This window comes from Opisthocomus hoazin, chromosome 1 (assembly GCF_030867145.1).
Source record: "Opisthocomus hoazin isolate bOpiHoa1 chromosome 1, bOpiHoa1.hap1, whole genome shotgun sequence".
NCBI classification, from domain to species: domain Eukaryota; kingdom Metazoa; phylum Chordata; class Aves; order Opisthocomiformes; family Opisthocomidae; genus Opisthocomus; species Opisthocomus hoazin.
The window spans coordinates 74323537-74351009 of NC_134414.1; the positions used below are offsets into that span (position 1 = coordinate 74323537).

At 44.1% G+C, this 27473-nt stretch overlaps 1 protein-coding gene across 4 annotated transcripts in view; it reads left to right on the forward strand.

The window, feature by feature from the left end:
- Positions 1 to 4687: 4687 nt before the first annotated feature.
- The window catches only part of FHL2 (four and a half LIM domains 2), a 44782-nt gene continuing 21996 nt past the window's right edge, over positions 4688 to 27473 (forward strand). For 2 of the 4 annotated variants that reach the window (XM_075425923.1, XM_009941004.2), the window contains exon 1: positions 21072 to 21285. The gene's annotated coding sequence lies outside the window, so the exon portion shown is untranslated. Of the gene's footprint in view, positions 4759 to 21071; positions 21286 to 27473 lie in introns of those variants that run through there. The other 2 variants (XM_009941002.2, XM_075425934.1) reach the window with 2 other exon arrangements.

Consider the following 27473-nt stretch of genomic DNA (forward strand, 5'->3'; position numbering starts at 1 on the left):
CCCTCAAAGTAAAGAAGTTCTTCCTCGTGTTCAGATGGAACTTCCTATGCTTCAGTTCTGGGTTAAGAAACAACTGGAGAAATGCACGGAAACAAAAATAAATCCATCAAGGTCATTAAGTATAGTTTGCTTCTGTGTCAGAGAGTCCCCAGACCAAGATCTGTGGGAATTCAGGAAATTGTTCTGGAGAATATACATTCTCAAGCATGAACTACTGGCTATTGCTGGAGGCAAGAAAACAGGTTAGGCTAACGTATATCTGGCCCAGGATGGGCATTTTTGTGGCACACTACACACAGCAAGGGCATCTCAGCTGAGCGAGGCACACTTCACATAGCTTCAGTCACCAGAAGTTAGCTGCCTGGTGTGAGTCATCTCCTCTCCCTCCGGAGTCAGCAGCCAGAGATAGGCACCTCCACCCACCAAAGAGAGCACGCAGATAACTGGCTTATACTAGATGCCAGCTTTTGATGGCAAAAAGTAGGTAATGTGAACTGCTGATGGCAGCACCCATGGAAAACACAGAGGTCACAGGGAGCCCAAGTGTTTCAGCCTGCTCCCAAGGCTATGCGTAGCTTTGCAGCGATGACATCTTTGTGGAGCCTCGGCTCAAAATACAGGGCAAGAGGTGAAGACAGGCAGAGAGGAGGCCCTTGAAAATCACAGATGCTTCACTGCTTCATATGAAGGTGCCTCCACCTCATCTGTGCTCCTGGGCACGGTGGTGGCAGTGAGGAGAGCTGCCCACCAGGAGGGAGCTGGGGTCGAGGTCCTCCAGGTGCACCTCCATCCCCCAGGGCCTGGAGGTCACTTGTGCCCCTAAGGCCACCACTGCCGGAGCCTAAACGCTGCCCACTGCAAGCCTTCTTACAGGCGTGGGAAGGTCTGAAGATGTGCAATGCTCCTGACGCCCCGTGTGTCTCCTGGCAAAAGGCTGTGTACCCCTGGGTTTGCATGGGAGTGAGTGTCTGCCCATGATTTATCTTCAGGCACAGGACAGCTCTTTTTGGGTTTTTATGTGCAAATGTCTTATTTGGAAGGGGAGTACTGGTGTGACCTGTGGCTGCGAAGGGCGAGAAGCAGGCAGACTGATGGCTTGCTAGCACAGCTGAATCTCCAGTTCACAGCAGCAAGTGCTAATTCCATCTTCCTCACTGCGAGGGCCGGGGCGTAAAGCGTTTGCAAAATATTGACTACCAGCAAAATCTCCACAGGCTCCCTCTTCCTCTCTGGCACTGCTGGTAAGTCTCTGGCAGTCAATATCAGAAGTACAGAACCTACCTTTAAATCCCCCAAATTAGATTAAAGGCTCAACAGCATCATAACACAATGTTAATCCCTGTGCTACCTACCATGACCACAAATGTCAGGACAGCAAGGTCAGATTCCCATGAATACCTGTCAGTAGAGCTCTTCCTTGAGAGAAGGCAGTACCAGTGCAAGCTGGTGAGCTCTTGTTTGTTAAAGCTATCCTGAAGATTTACATCCTTCTTGGATGCCTGCACTGGCATCTTCTGCGACTTGTAGAGAACGGCGGGCTGAGTCCTAATTGTGAGGGATCGATGGTAAAGCTTCTAACCTCGGTGTAATGAATGGACCTTGATATGGTTTCCACAAGGGGCTGTACTTTAAAGCCTGCAGAATTTCCTTTGCATTTCTAAAGCATATCTGGACTCGATGAACTTCAAGGTCTCTTCAAACCTAAATGATTCTATGATTCTAAAGTGTCTCTTCTAGCACTCGCACCTCCCGTTAACTCGGAGCAGAGAATTGGCTGAGGTTCTTGCTTTCCTTCCTCCCCATGTTTTAGCTGTGGGAGCAGCAAGGCTGAATCCAGTGCTGCAGCCCCATGGAGATGGCAAAGGGGCCCACTGTGCCACCATTGCTTCGGGCCACAGAGCTTCAGCCCCTGACCCTCTTTTTAAAGAGTTAAATTCCAATGCTCCAATTGTGCTCAGAAGCCTGATGACATCCACAGGAATCGCTCTCCTCCATCGTTAGCCTGCCACCCCTCTGTATCTCAGGGGTGCTGGTGCCCGGAGCGTGGGGGCATTTCCCTGCCCATCTCAGAGGAGCTGCTCAGCTGCTGCCTGCTGCGGGGAGCACAGGATCAGGCCCAGCAGCCTGACTTGTCGCTGTTGCTTTAGCATCCTTTGGCATCCTTTTCCAAGAAGCCCTCCTTTCCCCGATGAGCCTCACCAAAGAATAAAGCAATATCCAAAATGACACTGGGATAGTTTAATTAAAGGGACAGTTGGGGGGCAACCAGCTTTACAGGACATTTGCTTTTTTCAGAGAGAAGGGCAGTAATGTTCGCACTAACAGATCTGTAATCCAGCTTCTCAAATAGTTAGACGAAGCATGCTGGAAGGCCATGTTTACCCCAGGCTGGTCCCCGGTTGCTCGATGTTTACACCAGATCGAAATGTGCTCTATAATTGGGCTGACACCTGGGATTAAACATATCCTTAGTGCCCAGAAGAACCTGGACTGGGGCTGGGGACAACCATCTTTTATCCAGGTTGTTTCTGCAACATCACCCAGACCTTTGAATCATGCAGACAAAAAAAAATCGCTAACATGAAAAGGTTGAGGCTTTCCAGAGCTGTCCAAACATATGTCCTAACTATCACATTTTTGCTGCCTATACAGCTTTTCATAACTGTTTATTGTTCTGGGAAGTGACAAAGAGCTGTTTACATGGTAGCCAAAGGAACTTGTGGCAAAAGGCTATTAGCTCTAGGATGAACAATATTTTCATCAGGAATCTGTGGGACATTTCTCTTATCCCCCTAATCGAAGTCTCTAGGCTATGGTCCTCGTCCAGTGTGCTTGGAAGCAGGGCATTTCTGCATCGGCAGAAGGAGATGAGTGAAAGTGATTTGCTTCAAGAGACTTGACTCCGGCTGTCAAATCATGTTGCTTGGCAGGGACTGAGGACGTGCTGTTATGAGCTTTTTTGTGTTAGGATGAACCCTTCAAATGCCAACCTCTCATTGGTTTGGAGTTAAAACCATAAAACCTAACTGGGCTCCATGTCAAGCCATATATCAGTTTGTCATGTCAGAAAGCCTGGCACACAGTTCATGTTAGTATCCAGTCCCCACGGTTGGACCCACGCTTGTTATGCAAACTGCTTAAAGACAAGCTGGGAGGTGACACTATCTCCTACAGACTATTGCTCAACCAGCACTCAGAGAAGAGAAGAGAAGAGAAGAGAAGAGAAGAGAAGAGAAGAGAAGAGAAGAGAAGAGAAGAGAAGAGAGAAGAGAAGAGAAGAGAAGAGAAGAGAAGAGAAGAGAAGAGAAGAGAAGAGAAGAGAAGAGAAGAGAAGAGAAGAGAAGAGAAGAGAAGAGAAGAGAAGAGAAGAGAAGAGAAGAGAAGAGAAGAGAAGAGAAGAGAAGAGAAGAGAAGAGAAGAGAAGAGAAGAGAAGAGAAGAGAAGAGAAGAGAAGAGAAGAAGAGGGAGATGAAGGGAATGAGAGGTTCTTCAGGACTATGGAAGTAATAAATCTAGCTAAAAAATCGAAGGCCTTGGCAAATACTCCCGCTTTCAGCTGGGAGGAGGAACTACAGCAATCTCAGTTCAACAGCACAGTACTTCTTCAGAGAAGTATGCTGCTGTGTAACGAAGAGTCATTTGCCTGCACGTGGAGGCAGCCCGATGCTATTTCTTCACCTTGCTGTCTTCAAGAAAGGTTTTCCTTTTCCTCCTCTTAAAAAAAACCACCTTAAAATAGTTCAATTTCACATCTAGGACCGTATCTCTGCTGCAACTTTCTCTGCAGAAGTACATTGAAATGCAGAGATGGACCCAATATTGGCAAGGAGGTAGGCAGGTTGTAACCCCACCTCTGCACTGAGCCTTGCTTGGACAGGTTTTCCTCCGGAGCAAGAGAGGTGCTGCCCACGTGAGCCACCAGAAGAGCTTTTTTCCACCCCTAATCTGTTGCTCCTTACATGTACAAGTGTTCCCTTCACCCAGCATCACACCTGCATTGCAGCGGGAAGGGTTAGGGTTAGAGAGCTCGCTCCTGAGCTACAGCCCAGCTGCCCACGCAGCTTTAATTTGTGACCTCAGGATAGTTTCTAAAGTTGCTGTCTTTTTTGCTGTGAAATGGTAGCAGTGGCACTACCGCTCCCCACACTAGGCAGTGCAGGGGTAAAACTAGGCAGGACAGGAGGCACGGACTCCCCTGCAACAAGGCTGCACACCGGGGATGGGCAGACAGACAGACAGACAAAGGGGAGTTGGAATTTGTTACACCCACAGAGCAGTCAGCATTTTCTGGGGTGTTTCTGTCAATCTCGGACCCCCGACAGACAATCTGATTGAAACGTTAGAGTTGCTCGTAGCTCAGCCAAAATATCAGGTCCTGAAAGATCACCGGCCCCTTGGGGTCCCTCACAGGACCTCTTGTACAGCAGGTGAGCATGTTTTAAGCGCTGGCTCTCCCCAAAGGAGCAGAGCGGAGGGCCAGGGCTGCTCAGGAGCTCAGCAGCCCTTTCCATCGGGGGCCTCGTGCCACTCTGGCTCTGATGCCTTAAAAGGCTGGCAGCACAGAGGTGCTGCAGTCCTTATCTCCTGCGGATGGCTGGTACCTCGGAGATATTATATTTATAGCTCCTCCGAAGCATGAATGCCTAACAGTCTAATTACTAAACACATAGTTTGGGCGATCCAATAAAGCAGCTTGCCCGTCCCCGTCCTCTCTCGTTCGCAGACTCACAAGCAGAGGCAGCACCAAGCTGCAGCAAGGTAAGACAGTGACTTATTTTAGTTTTCCCTGTCCTTTTGGGCCTTTTTCTCCTTTTCACCTTCCCTTTGCAACAATTTCTAAGCACTGTGTAGACATCATGAGGGGAGCGCTGCTTTCTTACGGGAAAAGTGTATTTTAAGATGTTTGTTCCCTTCTTGCTGCCAGGGCACACACAGAGCGTCTGTCTTTGTATTTGCAGTCTGCTGTTGGGAACCAGGTGCTAACTAACAGCTGCTCTTTAGTTTCTGCACTAATAATACGCTGTCATGTTTTCATGTTCTCGACGAACACAACCATGTCTAACTATAGACACTTCTCTGGTTTGAATAGCAAACTGAATGACTTCAGGCAGAAAGCTTTTGATTAGGTGATTTTTTTTTTCTTCCCTCTATCAGCATTTTCTTCTTTATGATGAATATTTGCAAAATGAATAGATAGTGAAAGAAAAGGGGACAAAAGGAACATTTTACGTTTCCCCCCTCTTTCAGGCCATTTCCTAATGGCCGTGAAAGAAAGAAAGGCAAATTACAGGCGATGCTTGCTGATTTCGTGTTTAAACAATTACTTGTTATGGATTACAGCAGCTGTGGGGAAAGGGAAAAGAAAGCGAAGCACTGAAACGTAACTGGATGTCAAAGCAGGAATTCGTCAGAACCAGCCTGTAAAATAGCATTAACAATAACTGCCAAATGCCAATTATCAGGCCATTGTTGCATTAAATTACTTTTAACCTCATCTTATGAGAGCATTAATTTTCAAATGAAGCCAATAAAAGAAGACCTCTTTGGAAAAATAAGATTGTTTGTGCATATGTGTACATTTGTTTGGATGCATGTACACATGCATTTTTAATATAAACATTCTTATAACAAAAGGTTCTTTCATCCAAGGATCATGAATTATGACATGAAGGTAAGAAATATTAATTTACTTTTAGCCCAACAACTAAAGCTATCGCATCTGGCACTAGAGTTTATTTACTATTCCATTATTTAGAAAATTAAATGAAAGGGTTTATTTCAAAATGCTGAGCATTGCTCCACAGGCTTTGATGAGGTCATGGGTCCCTGGCACCCTCTGGGGAGCAGGACTCCTTAGACCTGACCCAACCTCAAGACTCAAACTCTAGGAATGGTCAGCTCACTTCAAAGCATTTGGGATTGGGCTCAATTCCTAAGAGGGGATTTCACAGGCAAAAGGGCAGGTCCTTAGTCAGTCCAAAGCTGTTGGAGATCCACCAGTTGTAGCTGCGAAGTGGGTGGTTACATCGGGTGCTGATCGGGCTGGTGGACGTGGAGCAGCTGGGTCCGGTTCCTGGGCTGTCTCTCAGGCTGCCACAGCAGTGCATGTATTATGCCCGGCAATGATCCCACGGGAGACAGAGCCCTGCGTTCGTGCCAGGGCCATTACACGCCCCTGGCCTCTGAAACCAAGCAGCCACATCCAAAACATGTCCTAGGGACAGGGCTTGCTCCAAAGCCATGCCCAGGTGGGAGAGCCCTACCTGGCATCTATGCAGCCGACCAGCATGGTTGACGAAGTCTCAATGCCTGGGAGCATCCTGAGGTCCTGTTCGATTTGCGAGCCCAGACGCAGCCTCTGTAGGTGCCCCCACATGTTGAGCCTCACCTGGGATGGTGACCCACTCCCACAGTGGAAGTCCTCAGTTAGCATGTCTCATCCTGCTGAGCTCTCCAGACTTAAGCCAGCATGAGCCCATGACTGTCAGTGTAGACAGCATTGAAACAACATGCTTAGGAACAAGCTTGCTCCGCCTTTTATGTGAAGAACAGCACAGACCTTAAGCAGAAGAAAAAAGGAATGTAAAATACCACATTGTCCGCACACATGCACATCTTATCTCGAGGCTTACTGTCCCTGCACGGATGGCTTGGAAGGCTTAACGTCTTCAGACACCACAGCCGGCACCTCTGGACATGCCTCTCTTCTCCAGCAGTAACAGTCTCGCTGCTAGGCCATGGTCTGCTCTGTTCAGATCTGCACAGAGCTCCAATCTCCTGCTCCCCAGCACTGGTGAGATGAGTTTTGTAAGTTGGCTGGAACCCAAAGGTAGCACGTCCCACCAGAGAGGACAGTGTTGACTGTTAGCAGGCCACTAGCAGAAGCTGGCAGCCGCCTTAGTCGGACCTGCTGCTTCACTTGGTCTTTTTTTTCCAAGATCTTGCTATTAAGCTAAATTGATGTGCCTCCGTGGTAAACTGTGCAATAAAGAAATCATGTACAAAACTAATATTTTTTTATAGAGTAGTCTCACTTCTCCCATACTAGAAATTTTCTCATGTCCTCAAATTCCTTGTCTACCATCCAAGCCTCAGGCTAAAACAATAAAAATAACAAAATCATTCTGGTTGAGTACTTAGTGTTAAAGTATGGCCACTGGTGTATTGACAATATTCACTCTTAAAAACAAGAAGCAGAAGCAGCATTCCAACCACATGCAGCAAAACATTAGGGTTTTTTTTAAAAAGTATGTTGGCTAAAGATCTTTGGCTTGAGAAAATGCAGGAACATACATACTAATGCAGTGATTTTTCACTGGATTTGAATTTAAAAGTGAAATAATACAAAAAGACCAAATGCCTGTTCCCAGAGTGAACCCATTCTAAAGGCAGTCTTTCCAACAATAATACTTTGTTCTACCTAGCATTTGAAAATATGATTAATGGATGAATAACTTTACTTTTTCCCTTCCAAACAGCAAACCATCAGAACAAGGCAGACCTTTGATTACAGCTGGCAAGAGGCTGGGAGGGAGCAGACTCATTCAAACACTTCTTTAATACAGAAAATGTAAAAGGCCTTTTTTCCGAGGAAGAAAACCAGAGAAGGAAGGGGATGTGAAGACTGACTTGGGGGTGAAGTCCTGGCCCCACTGAAATCAATGGGAGTTTTCTGAGAAATGTCCACTGATTTTAGCAAAGCTCAGACTTCCTCCCTTTCCTTCTAATTTTAATAGCATCAAACTGGTGTAGATTTGCACCACCAAAGCACGTTTTCACATTTTTCCTTACGAGTTTTCCTTTTTTGTAGCTGTGTATTGTCTAACCAGAGCACAGGCACTCTGACACAGTTGTTTTTCAGCGAGATGAATTATTACTGGCTGCAATATTTTATCTTTGGCTTTATGTCACAGTGAGTACAGTTTCATGCTGATAAATCTCAGGCTATTTCAACAATGTTCATCATCTAACACTGATTAGCTTTGAGAAGCATAGCTCATATTACACAGAGTCCTAGTTTTTTTGAAAGTAGTTGGGGCAATTCTGCCTGGTTTTGCTCAGCTTGCTCTGACACAAACATGGAAGGAGCACTACCATACGCATTTTAAAGGGATCTATCAACTTCATAAAACTCAAAATGTTTCTGCTGCAGGTTGATTTACCAGCTACCATTAACACATGTCACCAAGAAGTAGTGAAACTCGAAGAGCTAGAAGAAAAAATATTTTCCCCCTATTTCACTTTATATTTTCAGTAACATTTTGTGTGAAGCCACGGTTCTCTTTTATAATATTTTTTTCCTGCTGTCTCTGTGAAACTTCCATATCACAACAAATGAGAGGAAAACTCTCTTTTAAAAAAGGAAAATAAGTACACTATCAAACCATGTTGTCATGGGAGTAGAATGGGCACAGACATGGGGACAGAAATTGTTTCACACACTTCATAAACAAAGCCAGTGGGCTTTCAGATCAGCATATTCCCTGTCAAGCTTAACAGATTTTCACTAAAGTCTCGCTAGAAATTTGCATTCTTACTGTTGGAGGGAAGTAGGTGACATTGACTGGTGCTCCTTTTTGGTAGTCTGCAGCTAGGGGAACAAAGCCCGGCATGCCTAGAGATTACCATAAGAAAAGAGGAATACCTACAATCCACAGATACCAGCACACAGAAGCCCATTATTCTGTCATTTATCCCATTTCTTAAATGCTGAGTGTCGTGATTTCCTATGCGTGAAGTCCAGCGACGGCAACACGCCCCACATACTTCGGCACTGGGTGCAGAAGGCAGCAGGACACTCAAGGGGTTAGGACACAGCTTATAATACAAAGAGAGAGATGTGCCAACGCTGTATAGCATGGCACTCCTGGTACAGAACAGTCAGAGGGAGGAAGCTATCAGAATAACTCTATTTGCTGTAGTTTTCGACTTCTGGATGTAAGCCCTGGCTTGGGAATTTGGATGAGCACAGGTTAAACACATTGTGTGCTACGTACTTGTATGGCCGACACTTCATATCGTCGAGTATTTTGTCTCTCAACATCCTTTTAAGGGAGAAAAGTAGCACTTTTTCTAATTCAGGAAGGAGAAGTAAGGGCCAGATCTGAGGGCAGACTCAAGTACTGCAGTTTGGTGAGGACTGGCAGGCTGTGAGACCCAGCTCGGGGCTACAGTGAGCCAGGGCTCCAAAAAAATCCTTGAGAGAGACTTTCCACTCTCTTCCTTTCATCTGCCTTAAAAATGCTCCAACCAACACGAGCGTTATTGTGTCCAGGTCTGTTCAATTCAGCAGGGGGGAATACAGCAGCTGAATTCAGGCGTGTGAATTCTGCCTGGACATATTTGCCCCTCTTTAGCTATCTGGGGTCAGGTGTCTGTCTGAACTAGCCAGCTGGATTCAACATGGGAAGAAAAGCACATCTACAGGACAATTCATTTCATCCTCAGTAGGTGTCTAACAAATCACCCCTTGCAGGTACCTCTCTTTCTCCATCCGCTGTAGTGGGGTCATGGATGGCTTCTTTGAGTCAGCTAACATGGTCAGTTAAAATGAGGTGACATTGATGCTACTATAGGTTATTTGCAAAGATTACATAAAGCATTTTGTTGATCGAAGAACAGACTTTGTTATCACAAGTTCCTGACTGCTATCTGCAAACTCCCCCCTCCTTTCTACTTTTATGAACTGGGGTGCTTTAGTAATATAGACTCTCTGTAACAAGAACTGAGTTGTACTTACTTCTCAAACTTCTCGGTCCTTTTTAATTCTTGTATTGGTTTTCCTGTATATTGATGTATTCTGGGGCATTCTCTGGAGGTTCAAGAGGTGAACCAAGGCTCTCCTGGAGCTGTAGGAACTCTTGAAAGTCTGCTTCCAGGTGCAAAGTGGGACCCAGAGCACAGAAGGAGCACGTCATATGAATGGGAAGTGCTTCTGGTGGAAACAAGAATGAGTGTAGAAAGTGGAAATATTTTGTTCAGAATTTTTCCTCACTTGGTGGGCCTGTAACAGAGAGCAATAATCTGCAGAAATTACTTTCTGTCTCAAAACAAAAGGATGTGAAAGTTTGTTCAGGAATTAAGTTATCAAAAAGCATAGACAGTTTGGAGGAGGGACCGAACAATGATGGCTCTCTAGACCACCCATTCTCATCTGCAGGGAGAAAATGACACAAACCTATTTGAAAATTTGTAATGACAATAGTCCTTTCAGCCAACAGTACTCGAAAAAGTTTCAATGCAGTGCACCTTTTTGTGCAAAGTTGAAGGTCTCTGAAAAACTGGAGATTGCAATGGAAACATTAACAGTTTTTTGTAGAAGTCTTTAATGGAAAGCAGAAGTTTTGCATGAGATTCATACTTTCCTGATTTGATGCTATGAGTTAGACTTGCATTCCCGATAATTTTACTGGACTTCTTCTGAAAGAGGTCAGTGTGACTGTGGTAACAATGAAAATCAGCCAGCTAGGACACTGGTGTCTCTCATTTTAGACTAACCATTTAAAGTAAGAAAAAGAACAGAACTTTCTCTAATAATGGAAGGTGCCTATGTAAGTTTGTTAGCTAGGCAATCAATGGGAAAATAGTCAATTATTATAAAAAAACTATTGTAAAAGACAATTGGAACTTCGTACCAGGACTGATATCAAGGTCATGCATTTGTAAACTGTTTCACCCCCCGTCTCACAAAATTCAGTAAGAGTTTTGCTCTGAGGCCTCCAAGATTGGCTGCAGAAGCATTTCTGAGTTTCATGGAAATAATATTCACATATCTTTGTAGACCACAGCCTTAAAAAAATCCATGGTGTTATTTGTAATGTCACCTTATTTAAGTCTCGCAGTTCAATAACTTGCAGATTCATAACCTAAAGAGGATCCAAATTTATTTGTGCAATTAGTGTCTTAGGATACATTATTTGTTGCTGTGGAGTACTGGTGGATAAGCAGAGGGTATAATTATATGGACCTAATTACATGAACATAATATATGATGTCCACAGTAAAAAGACATGTTGTTCTGCTTAAGAAGATCTTTAGGAAGACAGAAGTGAGGAAGACAGTGGTTCTAGATGGTGGCACTCCAGCACACGCCTGAAAAACAAGCAGCAAAATGGTTTCAAGGATCTTACATCCACACTCCAGCAGGTCTGAAGATGAAGGGACCACAGAACAGGCAGAAAAGGATTCAAAGAGGGACTAGAATGGGCCAAAACGGCTTTCTCCTGACCCTGAGGAACAAACCATGCATGAGGTAGAGGAACAGATTACATCAACCAAAGCACAGAAATCTCAGAAACAGGTTTTCTAATGAAATCCTTGTGGAAAATAGGTAGATCTGATTTACTGTCATGTTTCTCTGTTAGCTAGTCTTGTCTTCAGTTAGAAACAGTTTGTTATATAACAAAATACTGGCCCTGAGGGCAATTAGCATCAGCACAGTTGTCTTCCCAGGCCAAACGAGATGGGCACACCCACCATCCTGTTAGGAGCCATCCTGTGAACAGGCCATGCCTCAGGCCATGCTAGACATCTCTTGGGAGAGTGATGGCGGCTTTGGGCTCAACCAGGCCAGGGGCTGCACTTACAGTTCGACAGCGTGGACCATCCCCTACTGTGTTTGGGCCAGCACCAGCCACAAGCTACTGGTATAGATGCAGGCAGGGAAGGCAGAGGGGCCAGAGGAATAGGCAATGCGGTCACTCTGAGAAGATCTCCCTGTCATTGGCACAAGGAGGTTGCAGTATGTGAAGGCAGTTTGCTCATCCATCCTTTTCTTCTCAGCAGCCCTCACTTTGCTTCTGTTGGCAAAGCACACACACAGGGGTGGTGTGGTTGGGCCATCTTCTCCCACTACAATGAGCAGGAGCACCCAGCTTGCATGCTGGGGATCGTCTGGGTCCATGCATGGTCTTCCCTTTGTCCCAGCCATACCTTACTCCTGTTATCATCGCTTCCTACTGGAATCTGTCACTCCTCCCAGCTGCCTGCTTTTGGTAATGGTTTCCTCATTTATTGAATGAGAGCAGTTGAGTTAGCAGAGATCTAGCACGCCAAGGGCATGGGCACATCCAGATCTTCGTGCCTGGAACGGGTTAGGGTTCGGTTACGCAGGTGGTTGTGCCGGCTGCTGGGAGACAATTTGCGACCAGACCCTCGGCCTGGATTCCTGCCCAAGTACCTACAGCCATGCCACCTCTCTGCCTTTCCCCCTGTCTGTGCAAATGCAATGCCGGGTGGCTGTGCAGCTTGCCAAAGGGAAGCGCAAACAGCCCTGGGTCCGAGGCATGGTCACACAGAAAGCTGGCAGGAGAAGGATCATGGGCATGGCTGTAGAACTGCTGTGGGCTCCCAAGCAGAGCAGCCTGCCTTCCTCCCAGGTCTTCCTCTGCCCTCTCCTGCAAGTGAAGTTTCTGTTGTCTGTCAATGCTGTATCTGCTGCCAGATAAGCCAGCCCCTTCCTCACAGTGTTTTTCTGGACATCCAAATGTTAGGAACTATTCCTTGCAAATGAGGGGTCTGGATTCCTGAAAATCCTTCTGGATATAAGGAAGAGCCAGCATCACTGCAGACCGGGTGCTCTCCTGGGAGCAGCCAGCCAGACGGACAGTGCTCAGTCGTGTAAGGCATTTGTATTGTAGCAACCCAGCAAGAACTTGCTAGACTTTATGGTTAGCCATTAGGGATAAATTAAAGTACTAGTGCTGCTTTATAATGTGTTTTCTGACTCCTCTCTAATGATTAAAAAAAAATTACTGATCTTCCAGCATGAGACACATTATCTTCAAGACAAGCCATTGTTAAAAACCTTTGTTTTGTTTTACTCACAACATTTGAATTTCATTCACATTAAGACAGTAACTCCACTAGACAGCCATGTGAGTATAATCTTGGCAGGGACAAACACAATTCATACGTCTATCAGGCTGACAATGGATGGTATATTTTTTCAGCTCTATGTGAAGTGTTAGACATGAAATTCACATCAACAACTAAATGATTGCTTTAATCCTATTATTTAAGGGCCTGAGCACTTACACAGTTCAAAGTAAGCACAGGTCTAAGAGGATCAACAGCAAGGACTCTACTTCAAAGTGCACAATCTAAGCGCATATTTTCAGTCATAATATATGTCTAAGCCTACATCTCAGACCCTCTCAGTTTATCTGTAGTATATAAAAACAGTGGCTGAGCATAAAAATAACTGTTGCCATACAGAAGGATCTCTCTGCAAAACAGGAGGTCCCCAACTGTGTTCAGATTGGAGGAGGCGACTGTTTCTACTCACATCAAACTATGAGGAGTCTGAAGTAATCTGGGAAGTGATTTGTAACTGTATGCTTCTCTTGAATACTAGGCAAGTTGAATGGTTTGGGGAATGATAGGGCCAATAGATAACCAGGGTGCAAATAAGAGTCCTCAGGAAAGAGATGACTATAACACAAAAAGCTAAATGAAATTCTTTTTGCTCCTGTGTTCACTCTGAGAAGCTTGGAAAGCTTCCCGCAGCAGAACTCTTCCTTATGGGGATTGTCAGAGGATCTATTTCAAGCTGAAGTGTCTACAGAAGAGGTATGGAACAAATAAACAAATTGAATAGGAAGAAAATGTTAGAACCAGATGGTGTTCACCCAAGAGATCTAAAAGGATTCAAGGAAGAATTAGCTGAAATGATAATAGTGTATGGCCTCTTATTTAAAACAGGCTTAGAATTGAGCACCTGAAAGTAGCCAATATGGTGCCAGACTGTTTAAATGGTTACAAGAGAAAATGGAGGAATTAGAGCCTGGTAAATTCGATAAATTTAGTAGAAATTACTACACAGGGTGGAGAAGATGGATAAATATGATACACTGGGAGAAATTCAATACAGCTTTGTAAAGGGAAATCATGCTCTACAAACCCATTGGCTTCCTGTAAGATGATAAGAAGCATGCAGATACGGGAGATCTTTGTTGGGCAGCATCTGCTTACTTGTACTTTTCCACGTATTCAACAAGGACCCTCACCAAGCACCCTTAAAAACACATAAGCAGCCACAGGATAAGAGGGAAGACCTTTGCATGTATTGCATAAAATTGGTTGTAAGATAAACAAGCAGTTCTTACAGTAAAGGGAGATTAATATGAGTTTATTAACCTAAATTCTACTAAGACTGAGAAACAGAAGCACCTTAGGCAACAGGACAAGTGGTCATTGGAACAGTATCTTAAACTGAATCTAGATAAGCAAAAGGCAGTGCGCATGGGGAAAAATGTAACTTTAGTTATAGAGTAATGATTCTGAGCTGACCACCTGGGTGTGAAATTTGTGGGTTATAGAAGTTTACAAAAAAAACTGCTCAGTGGTCAAAATCAGCCAAAAATCAAATTGAATGTTAAAGTTCTGGCCACTTCAAATGAAAAATTAAATTGTCATATTGGAAAAAGCTTGGGGAAGGGTGATGAAACACAGAGAATAGCTTTCATACAGAGTGACTAATTAATCTGAGAGTCTCCAGCCTAGGAGAAAGATGGCTGAGGGGAGATATGATAAAGGTTGACAAAGACATTAACAGCCTGTAGCATGTGAATAAAGATCAGTTGCTTATTATCTCTCCAAATGTAAGACTTAGAAGGCATCAGATGGAGCTAGTGGGTAATATGTTCAAGATGAACACAAGGAGATGGTTCTTCAACAACATAGAGTAGAACTACCGGTTACAGGAAACTGTGAATTTCCTTTCAGGGAATCAGGAGGGAACTGTGCAAGTTCATGGAAGGGATATTCAACATGAATGCTCCCTCCAGGCTGAGAAATCCCTGAGCCAATAGTTGTTGGATGCTGGGAGACAATGAGGAGGAGATACCACTACAGGCTACTCTCACTTTCTTCCCAAGACACTTCTTAGGCCCCAGGAACAGGATAATGAGTTGGAGGAACCCTTCTGTTCAATGATTCTCATATTTCTGTGGCAAGATCCAAACACCTACAAATTACAGGTTCTGCCTGACAATAATCATCCTTTACAGGCATGAATGTTGGACTGAAAACTCTAGTCCGAATGTCTTTTTCTTTCTTTCTGTTTTTTGTTGTCTGTGTTCTACTGACAAAACTTACTCTTATTTGACTTTGGAGGTTATGGAGTCCTAACATTAATCCTTAAGGGCAAATTAGACAAAGATCTGCCAGGAATGAGATAGATGTTGTCACTCCTGCCTTCGGAATGAATTCGATAAGTTCTTGAGGCGTCTGCCAACTGCTCAGTTCTACAAACCTCTCTTTTTTCAGTAGCTCCTTGGGCCTCTGGCTGGCTGATAAGGGGAAATGGCAGTTGAAAACGTTGCTGCTGGCTATTTGTAGAGGGCCATAAAAGATGTCAGGGATTCAGGCAGAAAAAGCACTAAGGGGAGCAGAAGGGAATTATTCACACAGAAGTAAGGTATTGAAGAAGAAGCCATGAGCAGTGGGGCAGCGGGAGGGGGAAGAATCTGGAAAGGGGACTTTGCTTAAAAACACTGGAGCATGCTGGGAACACTGTGGGAAATACTAGGTATGTGAGCTATTTTGTACAGAATTGCATGTCTCTTGTATTATCAGAAGCGCAGAACGATTAGTTCTTTGGAACAATCACACTGTGCTTGTTTCAAGTGTCTGAAACAGGGAACCATAAATCATGATTATACTAAAAGGAATAAATCCTAAATTAAGGGGTAGTATTTGCTAGTTTGGAAGACCAGCAATTACTGCAAACTCTGTAGTAATTTGACACCCCAAGTTCCACCCGCAGAGGTAGGAAACCCAAAAGCCTCGTCCCATCTGTCATACTCAGGGCCCCATGTAGCAATCAAGCTGAATCCAGAGGAAAGGAAAGGAGCAACAGCTCCTCTGCATAGGTCTCTGCACTGTCGTCATTTAGACTCATCATTTCTAAAGACCGCTCACCTCTTGTCACAGGCTGTCTCTGGATCCCAAAGCCCTTCCAAAGACATGCCACTAAGCTCTCTATCGTGGTTGCAGATGAACAAACTGTGGAGCTGAGAAGTTTAGGGAATGCTTAGAGTCCAAAGAGGTTGAGGACAGAAAAGATCAAAAAGTTTCACTTTGGTTTCCTTAAAAGTAGAGGCACCATCTGTTCCCTAGTGAGGGGAAAGAAGGAGAAACAATGATAGGGAAAGTAAGGAAGGAGAAGATTTATACTCGACAAGAATTGTTGCTTTCCACTTGCTTCGTTACAACTTTTCATGATTTATCCTTCACTTGGTTACCAGCCTGGTGAGGGCTCTCCAGGGGAGATCTGGAGATCTCCATATCTCCAGAATGTCCGGGACACCTGATGCTTGGGGAGTTGTTTGATGGGCTGCCTTTATCCTGCAATGGCTTTTATGGCTTCTTTTAATCCATGAGAACCTGGGATGGCTTTTCTGAGGACTCTGCTTGTCCAGTGAAGGATCGGTCAGTCCTATAACTTGGTGCCTCAGCTTTCCAAGATATTGAAAACTCAGCTACCACCAAGAGGGATTTTCCATAGCAGTTCTTTAAAACCCTGGCTTGCTCCTTGCAGCTTCGCCTAGTGTGCTGTCTGCTCCTTTGTCAAACACCATTTCTTTTCTCCCCTGTGATCCCTTCAATTTATACTCCACCACTCATCAGTGTCAAGAGCTGTTTGTATGTCCAGCTGTGACAGAGGAAAGCAGCAGCAGCAGCAGCAGCAGGGACATAGCTGTTTTTCTGCCTCCGTCTTGCATTGCAAATGATCTCTACATCTCAATTGTCCATGGAGAAAGGGGCATAGGAGCAATTACATAGGCAGTGGCAGGCCACATGTTGACGAGTGTGTCACTGCTACATTCATTTTGAGACCTCTTTTTCAGGAGATAGATTTCTCTGAATGAAACAGGAGCTAACTGGGTATAAAAGGAGGTCCTGACTGACTTTAAAAACTGAATAAAATCTTTGTCCAAACTGACCATAATGGTCTAAACTGCTTTCAGCCCCATCCCAGACCATGGTATCACAGAAACATCCTTGAATTTGAGTCAGTATCATCTCTCTTATCACATAGCAATACATTATCCTTCTGAGGATAACTTTTCCTATACAAAACCACAAGTTCTTTGGTGCTACTGAGCCATGGAACCTTTCTCTAAATTCATTGAAGGAAATTGTTTAAGACTGTATGTGAAAACTATTCAAACACATTAAGAAAACAAACATGGAAACATTTTTTTCCATATTAGATTGGAGTTTCTAAAACACTGAGCTTTTCACATTGACTTAGGCTAAATATCTTCCCCAAAACAAAAGAAGTCTTGCATCAACCCAAAGCAGACAGACTTACATGTCGTGTAAAGTTCCCTATCTGCCTTGGCTGCAGTGGGTTTAATGGATTGTCTGAAGGTATCCAGCACTTCTTCATCAGAGTGTGTGAAACTTCTACTCCTTACTTGCTGAGTATTTCTACTTGAGGACTGAGTCACCTAGAGGCAGACAGGAAGATCAGAATGTCGCAAAAAGCCTTGTGCCTGAGAAATGGAATGGGGAGAGAAAATACATACATAAAAAAAATCTGTTTACCCTTTGTATTTTCCTTGTATGCTTGGGGAAAGCTACATATCTGAGAATCTCTTATGAGAATGAGATTTCAGAAAAAAATAATATTGACTGGCTGTTATTTTAGGTTTAATGAACTAAAATGCAACTTATGCATGAGTTTATATTACTTCCTAAGCAGCAGTGCCAAAAATAGCAGGTCTCCTAAATGCATCCTCTCATATTCAATGGAAGTTTGTATTATACAGGTTCCAGCATCAGACAGGGATTTGCTGAATTCTGATAAAGTAACTTAACAGTTTCCAGGATAAAATGCTGGTGGAAGGAATCAGTCAGTAGCTTACCCATTTTCAAACCTTAAAGTGTATCTTTCCACCTCCCTTGCCTCTCAGAGACATCAGATTTCTCCGTGACTCAAACTGGGGGAGATAGAAATATTCCACTTCCAGCCACCTCTTTCCACTACTTTTCTTTGTTCATTCTTTTCAGACAGAAATAGAGATAAGTGCTGAAACGGTAGCTATTCCAGCATCAACCCAGTAGCTGAAGTGAGATTTCTGAAGGATTAGTAAAATCATTGAGAGGTCCTGCTATGAAAATGATACGTTTTCCATCTTGTTTCCCATATCTGAGGTATGGCCTTTGCCACATTAGAATTAAGCCTCTTAAAGCAAACAGGCAACTGAAGAACAAGCAATATGTGCGACATAAATGCTACATAGATGAGAAATATATAAGCCGTAGGGTATGTTTCTAAATCACAGAATGGCACCAAATGGTACTTGTATTTTCAACTTTAATAACAGGCACCCTGTTAGAAAAAAAAGCAGGTCACTTAAACATTCAATTTGCCAGTGAAAAAAGCACTTTCCTCCCCATCTCCCTGACAATGAAGGAAATTTGGTTTCTTCCATCCACCCACCCCAAGTCGATTTGATGCTGGTGGGACAGTGTGGGGGGATTTGCCAATCACTGATAAATATTTATTTGTACAATATAAATGTAAAGTGAGCAGTGGTGGACCGACTGAAGCGGCCGGAGCTTCCCTCTGCCTTCCCTAGTAGTGTTTGATGGAATGCAGACACCACATCATGGGATGAGAGAAGGAGCTGCCCGGTAACTCTCCCTCGTCCCTTTTGTAGCTTCATACAGTCTTGATGTGGCTGCAGAGCGATAAATCCCATAGTGAGCCCACAGATCATCTAGTTTTAAATTGTCAGAGGCTCTTCTGCCTTCAAGGAGTCAGAAATGTTAGATTAAATCAGACAAAATTATCTTATCTTCCTAAAATCAACCCGTGACCTGCAACAGTTAAACTAAACCATTTCAGGTGGAGACAGTATATATTTTAACTTGTAATTGTAGAAAGCACTTGTATTGTATTCCTGCAGACCACATCAAAAAATCTCTAGCAGAGTTGCTGCAGTGGCTGTCAATGGACAGACAGGGAAACAAAAATATAATGGGAATTGAAAAAAATCAAATAATATGTTTGGAACATTCAATTTGCTTAAGAAAGGTTTGTAAATAAACTGACTCAAATAGCCCAAATCTGATCACCTTCAGGGCCCATTTTTCTTCTTTATATGCACTTCTAAATCACAGCTGAGGTAAGAACTGTAACTAAGATGGAAATTAATGATTATTGTTGTCACTGTGCAACTGTTCACTCTAAAAGAAAGAAACATCATCACCATCATCATCATATCATCATTATTATTATTATTATTCTGCACTAAATAGTGCTTTGTAAATTTGCTGACAACTCACACAAGAGTTTGACTGTCCTGAGCTCTCTATTTACAGACACTGAAAGTAAAGAACAGGAAGATGTAACGTCTTGTCCAAGGGCACCCAGCAAGGCAGTGGTGGGGCTGGAAACCCAACCAGCAGCTCTCCCAAGACACAGGTGCAGCTCCATGGTAGCTCAAGGGCTCACTGAAAATTGCTCACTGTCTGGTTTAACTCATCTTCCAAGTGCCAGTGCAAATGCAAGGGAGGAGCCAGGGACATGTGGCTGGGGAGTGCAGCAGCTTTGATTTACATAAGCTTTAATTGCCACAGAATCAAACTCCTCAATCCCGTATGTCCACGGTTGGTCCTCCAGGGCACAATGCCTGTGTTTTGAAAATGCAACCGCAAAGGCTGCAGCAACACACAGACTGACCCATGGGCATTGCTGGCCATCGAAATAACTCACATCTGTAAAGGAGGCTTGCTTCTGATTGAAGAACTAGGAACGGCCCTTCCCCACCATTTTGTTCTGTCTGTGCTTTTGTTGATTTGGAGTAGTGCTGAGATTGACTAACAAATTTCATCCCCATTCCCAATCTGATTGCTGTTTGGGTGCATGAGAGGGCAGTAAGTATAGGTCAGGGTTCTGGGAGGAGTTTGTTTTGCAGAAGAAACCCTTAGCCGACCCATATGGACACCTGCACAAGCACCCAGACATGTCCCAGGACCCTGTGTCCAACGCAGAAGGACATTGGACTACCTTGCATCATCTGGGTGCGAAACAACAGCAACACTGCCTCGGGCTAATGGGCTTTACATTTTCATCCTCCAGGTTTCTCTTAAGGCTGAAAGCACTGAAATTAAAGCACCTCCCTTTGGCAAGCACCAGACATTAGTGAAGCATGACCCTGAATCGCCTCCCCACCCTGCCCCTCAAATGGCAGAGAGCAGACATCTCCCGCGTGCTTCTGATCCAAATGCTTCCCTCTGGGAGGTTTCCCAGGACCCTCACTGTTTTGATTAACAGAATGTGTTTCTGCTAGAATAGTTGATAGATGAAATTGGATTTTGTAGCAGAAAAATTAGTTCCTGGTTATAGAAGGATTAATGGTTCCCCTTCTCTTTAACACGTGCCCACTGGCAGGGCTCTCCACTGGGTCCTGAGCATGTGCTGAGACAATCTGTTCCTTTGGCTTCCTCTTATGCAAGGGGGTTTTTTGGTTTCATTAATTTCCCTTGTTTTTCTTCTTTTTCCTCCTCACTATGGGGGAACTTGGAAAGCAAGAAGGGTGGATAGAAACAAGAATGGGCTCTGAGCACTCGTAAAGAGATGCCTGCACACTTGCTCCTCAGAAAAATGTGCACCTCTCGATGAAGGAGAGGGGAGACAGCTTATTTCACTCTTCTCTAGGCAAGGCACTAAGCCACAGCAGGCAAAACAACCAAAGCTAATAAAGCCTCATACCAATTTTAGCCAAACACTTCATTCTCTCAGCCAGGTGAAGAGCCTTATAGATGTTCGGGTTTGAGTTGCTGTAAAACCTTTCCTTCCATAAAGCGCGACCCCTCGGGTTGAGCAAAGCTACATTACTAATAAGCATCAGGGGTTTAGAGAAACAAAGGCTGGAGGAGGGCCAGGTGAAGCCTTATTTTAGGAAGGGGGCCAAGAAAGACAAAGATGTTCAGAAGGGGGAAGTATCGACACCCTTGGAACAGAGAAAGTGTCAAATGCCAGCTGCAGAGCGCCTAAAAGAATGAGTGTCTCCGATGCTTTTGTCTCCTTATATGGTAAAATGATAGAAAGGGGTTTCACTGGGCTGGGGAAGGCAGCAGCCTCTTTCCACACAGCACCGACTGCAGAGCTGAAATCGGAAGAGCCGCTCTTTGCAGGCGGTAGAAAGCCCCGGCTAGCTGTACAGCTCTCCTCCGCAAGCAGGCCGGTGTCCTCTTTACACCCTTGTTAATGGACGTGACCCCCTGCCCCTGGTCCAGAAGGTGACATTCACTGCCCGCTACTGCTCTGTAAGTAAATATCCCTTTTTTTCCCCCTCCCTCCCCACTACCCACGGAAATATCTCTTTGAAGGCGTCGCTTTAAACAAAGGGTGCAGAGTGGAGGAGAGGGTTGTTTCATGCCCCGGTGGGCTGTTAGGCAAGGATGCGAGCAGAGAGACTGCCGGTTCCCCTTTCTCCTGAGCACACAGGGAGGGGTGCGAAGAGCAGACAAAGACAAATTTCTTCTTATCAGAGCAATTACTGCTGCATGTCTGTCCCTAAAGTGACGCATCAGCAAGCTGATGAGGTGCTGGGTCACTTCATGTGTAACTATTTTTAATGACTGTGTTGTGCTGTGTGTGTAATCCACCGGGGAGGTGAGAAAAAGTAGAAGCTGGTGTCTTGGATTCCTTACACTGCTGTGCACACTCCTGCTGCTGAGCTCAACAAAGGAGGATTTTTGCACTGTAGCAAGGACAGATGCACACGAAACAAAAGTAGCCTTTCCTCTTTGCAGACAAACACTGTGGACAGATTGTGTACAGGAAAAACAGGGAGCAATCAGCTTTTTCTTTCTTTTCTTTACGTGGAGAGTGTAAATCAGAACACAAATCTCAATTAATAGCACTGAATTCCTTCCTTCCTTCCATGCTTCTCTCTGCGTGTGTGTGTGTGCAGCCACAATAACCCAGGTCCTTAATGTATGCCATCTAATGTGGATTTCTCTGTGTATATAATAAAGGAAATACTAACTGCCTTTGTCTGCATCAATGGCTGTTCTCAACTTTCTACTTCCCTAAAGCGATACAGCTTTTGTCTAGTACACCAGATACCTGCATATTTCAGCTTTGCTGTGTACAAAGACACACACATAGTCACAAGAAAGCAAACCTTACAAAATCTATATACCAGCAGCAGTCAATCCTCCTGTTCTTGTTACTCCCCTGACTCCTATCAAGAGGTATGTTAACTAAGATTGCAGATTGACACTGAGATTGCTACAGTCAATAGCTATAACATTTATTGCTGGCTACACATATTTGTGTGCTGTCTTAAATAGGATTTGTCCTAGAAGGGATCAACAGAACGGGGTGTGTTCTTAGATATTCACAAACATCCGAATGTGAAGGAATGCTATAACTAAGGTTGCCATTCTGTTTCTGTTATGAACCCTGTTCTTATCAGTTCATACATTTATGGGACTCCCTGATTTCTGGCTAAAATCTTCTGTGCCTTTTATCAGCCAGATGGTAAACTTTGAAAATTATTTCTTTGGGCATTTGTATTTGGAAGGCAGAAAAACAGTTGGTTTGATTTCTCTTTTTTAATTTTATAAAAATTCATGTTTGCTTTCTGGCCCTGTACATATAACTGGGAAAGGATGCACTCTAAAGGTTGCTCTGTCAATAGAACCTGTGTATATTCTTAACCACGTTCAGAGAAAATTTTAAAAAAGGATGTGAGGTACTACGTTTATTGAAACCTCAGTTCCAAACACCACCATAGTGGCACTACTGTATCCAAAATCTGACCAAAGCACCGACAAAACTATTTTTTACCCTAGCCATAACATAGATAATGATCTTTGGCTTCCGAGCCAACATGTGGTTGGGGTGAGCGGAACAGCTGAAAGGACACAAACCACTATTGCTCAGAAATTATATTTATGAAAGTTACCTGGGGTTCCCACCTCAGAACTCCATCTGACTAGCAGGACTGAGGCTGAGGGATGGACCAGTTCTCAATGTCTTTTGAGAAAGCTTAGAAGATCCCAAGATGGCAGAAGTGCTGTGGTAGAATATATTTCTTTTTGGTTCTCATAGTTCTGCCAAATGCTCTCCCGCAGGAATCAGCAGTATCACACATGCAACCACCAAGTAGTCACTTCCAGGTGGTTGAGTTTTAAAGCCAAATATTACTAATTTTTGTGAAATCACTGTTATCACACAGCAGATGCTATACTGTGTCAGATACTGTTTGTATATGTGAAGCTTCTGCCATGAAGAGCACGTAATCGTGATTCCTGACGAAAGTCCTTGGGTACAGTAAGGCCCCATTTCCTACCTACGACTATACAGTTTCTTAAGAAACTCTAGGGAAGCTCTTTCCTTGAAATGACTTTTTCCCATCCATACAGACACCAGCACTCCCAGATGGCACATTTTGCATTAGAAAAAAATCAGGACAACTCCTTTAATCACACACAACACAGTCCTCCAGGATCTCACAATGCTTTAATCATCAGGAGCCAAAAAAAACCAGAAAAGTTGGTGACAAAGTACAGCTCCTGCAGTTGTAGGGTTGGTGACATTTTCTGCTGTATTGCACTGCAAAATCAAGCTTTCAACCCAAAAGAAAGGGATGAGAAAGGCTGTAAAGACCTGTATTCACACGAGTGACTCCTGGCTCTGTTCTCCACGGCACTGAGCCCTAAGCCAGAGAGCCAAGTCGTACCCGCTGTTGCCCTTGCCTCCTTGCCTCGCCTCCAGAGGTCAGGACATTCAGAATCAAGGGAGGGTGAGATAAATATTAACACCATCAGCCAGAGCAAATGGCTTCTTCTCCATGAAAGTCAGGCTGAAAACTGAAGTGGTGCCTGTTGCTCCTGGCCAGCACGCTGCCACTCTCTCTAGGTCCCCACGGACTAGTTACCCACAGGCCTGAGGCTCCTTCGTGTAACTCTTACGGATAAATGTCCCAGGCATCTTCAGAGAAACTCTGGATGCTGTATTGTTGTAGGCAGTCACCTTCCCTCACTTGGGTACTGCTTCAGAGATTGAGGATCTCATAATTTGCATTTTTAGACTGATTAATTCTAATTGTGTAAGTTTAATGTTTCATTTACATATGCACAGTTATTTGTGATGCAGATTCACCCCAAGTGAGGGTGTGAAATGGCAGGATAATGACAGGTTTCACGGAAATAAATCTGGGATACACTGACAGCCACTGAAGCATTAACATTTCAACAATACTAATTAGCTATATATAGAGAGAGAGTGTTGGATTAAAAACCACTAGAGGCTTCTTTTAAGTCTGAACACCATAACACTCATGCCAGGTGAAAAAGTTAGTCCTCATTTTATTTTTCTTCACATATCCTTCTATATTAAATTGGCTAATATTAACTAGGATTCTAAATGGCTACTGCACATACAGCAATACACTGTAAAAGGAATGTAAGAGAATATAACACTGACATAACAATATTCATCTCTCCCTTCCACAGCAAATTTTCAACTTTAAAGTTGCAAATCTATCAACCACAGCAGAGTAAGCCCTCAGGTTGCACTTTTGGTGGCGGGAGGTAGTTCTAGACCCTTGGCGAGCACAGGCACAAGGGCTCAAACCCCACCCATCTTTACTTCATCTTGTGTAATAAAAGTAGTGAGTTGCATAAAACCATAAAATACCTGTAAGCATTTCCCCAGCCCTGTTCTGTCATTGCTCTCAAGCACTCTTGAGATTTAGACCAAAAGTATATTCAGAGTCCAGGACCCCATCTCTGATGAATTCCCCCTCGCCACACCAAGCAGTGCATCTCTCCACGGTGGACCCGACATCTTCCTTCTTCAGTCAGAAGGGATCTCACTAATGAAAAGCTTGCCTTCGTCCTTGTCCCCAGGCTCCCTGTGTATTTCTGGGCTCACTCCTGCGTCTCTCATGCACCATAGGTACTTTGACTCCATGTTAACAGCTGATCTCTTTGCTCTCTGTGTCCAGTCTCCACCCTTAAACCACAGCGAACAAATTGGACCAAACTGGTTTCACCCAGGTGTAATCAATCTGTTTTGCTAAGGTGTGCCCAGCTGAACGGGTACCTCCGAGGTTTACGCAGCCTCCTTTGCCGCTCTTTGGAAAGCCGACAGCACGGCAGCTGAGCAGAGACGTACGGATGCCTCACAGCCCTGAGGCACGCACTGCTACTGTAGTTTTATACGGCAGCTGAGAGATTTACGTTAACTGATCCTCCAAATCGCCACGCGTGCCAGTTATCTTAGACAGAAGGGGGCTTTGTGGTCTTGCCTCTGTAAACAGAACCAGACAGAGAGACCCAGAGCTCGTCTGCTAGAGGCCAGAACAAATAACAAAGCCTTCTTCCTCCATAGGGTCCTCCCAGTTTTGCTTCTATTCTTTCTAGAAAGAAGGAAAAATAGAATATTTGGGACACTGTTCTCATTTTGTGCCCTGGATTGTATTATGCAGGATTTCAAAACACAAGAGAATTTGGAAATGTCACTGCATGGTAGCACGTGGCATTTTCTGGATATTTTATTAGGGTCTAATTTCTCTGGGATTAGCAGTGTTCCTGTCAATAAGAGAAAGCAATCCTTTTCTGGAAAAACAAAGCTCCATTGGAGTTTAGCCTCTGCAGTCCTTTAGCTTATACATTATTTCTGTAGTGTAGGGCCAGAGATAACAATTGGTTTTATTAATCTTATGCTGTTTTTCTCCTCTGACAGTTTCTATTATCTGCTTAAATGCTCTTACAAGAAAAATGAATTTCTGTGCTTAAGTAATATCAAGTATTTGCTCCTTCTCTTCGAGTAAGCCTTTGCCTATTCTGCAAGAGCAAGAAGGAAGACAGCAGTTTCAAAAGGCTATAAGCAAAAATAAGAGCAAGCCTTTCCGCTTGAGCTGTGCTGTTCCTTGCTATGGTAGATTTAAAAGTCATGTTCCATGCTATTTCAATAGGCTCCTTTTGTAACTGAAATGTATGCAGGAATGTCGGTAAGACCATACATCCTCCAGTCATTTCAATATCAGGCTTAGATAATCATAGTGTAAATTGTGTGGGCTACACTTTCAAAGCATCAGTGCACAGCTCTTCTGCGGCCTCTGTAGTTACTACTACTGGTACTCTGCCACTGCTGGAGTGGCTCTAAACTGGAGCAGACCCTTAATGACTGCCAAACACAACAAACCACACAGAAACCACAACTGGAGTGTTCCCTCTCCGCTGCTATAACTGGGATTACTTTAGCCAGGCGCATGAGGAACCTTACCACACCAGAAACACTTTCTGGTTGTTTTTTTTAATTATTAATATTATGTTAAGGAAAAAAATCTTAAACAGCAGACTATCCATTTTCCAATTTATGATAGGCTGACTGTGCAATCCAGACAGGAACCAGGTATGCTTTGGTTATCTGCACATGTTAATGCAGTCTGTCTGCTGAGAAAATTGCTCTGAAGTACTTAAAAAGACACATGGGAATGTCATACCATAGGCAAAATAAGTCAGCCATGTACAAGGAAGCTGAGTAGCTAGAATAACCTAACTGTGACTATGAAGAATGATTCACAATAGTTTTTAAAAGTCTGTTAAAAACTGAACATTTTTTTAAATAGCTTTTAATATTTAGCATGTATAGGGATATTTAGGAAGAAGTTTCTTTACTTGGGTTTGATTTTTGTTGTTTTTTATTATTACTATTATGTTCAAATATCAAAACAAGTTTTCCTGGCTTTTGCCAGGGAGCTTCTAGGAGATCTGTGAATATCTACTTTGAGTTTAAAATCTTCAGCAGCAGCAATGAACACATCTGTAGTTAAATCCTTCCAATATCCTAACCTGGATGTGGACACTTGTAAAGCAATCTGGGCTTGTTAACAGGGCTGTTCTGAGAGATTGATGAACACCATGCATCAGTACAGGCTTGGGGTGGACCTGCTGCAGAGCAGCTCTGCAGAGAGGGACCTGGGTGTCCTGGTGGACGACAGGTTAACCATGAGCCAGCAGTGTGCCCTGGCTGCCAAGAAAGCCAATGGGATCCTGGGGTGCATCAAGAGGGTGGCCAGCAGGATGAGGGAGGTTCTCCTTCCCCTCTACACTGCCCTGGTGAGGCCTCACCTGGAGTACTCTGTCCAGTTCTGGGCTCCCCACTTCAAGAAAGATGAAGAGCTACTGGAGAAAGTCCAGCGGAGGGCTACAAGGATGATGAGGGGACTGGAGCATCTCTCCTACGAGGAGAGGCTGAGGGAGCTGGGCTTGTTCAGCGTGAAGAAGAGAAGGCTGCGAGGGGACCTCTTATATACTTACAAATATCTGAAGGGTGGGTGTCAGGAGGATGAGGCCAAGCTCTTTTCAGTAGTGCCCAGCGACAGGACAAGGAGCAACGGACACAAACTGAAGCATAGGAAGTTCCATCTGAACGTGAGGAAGAATTTCTTCCCTCTGAGGGTGACGGAGCACTGGAACAGGCTGCCCAGGGA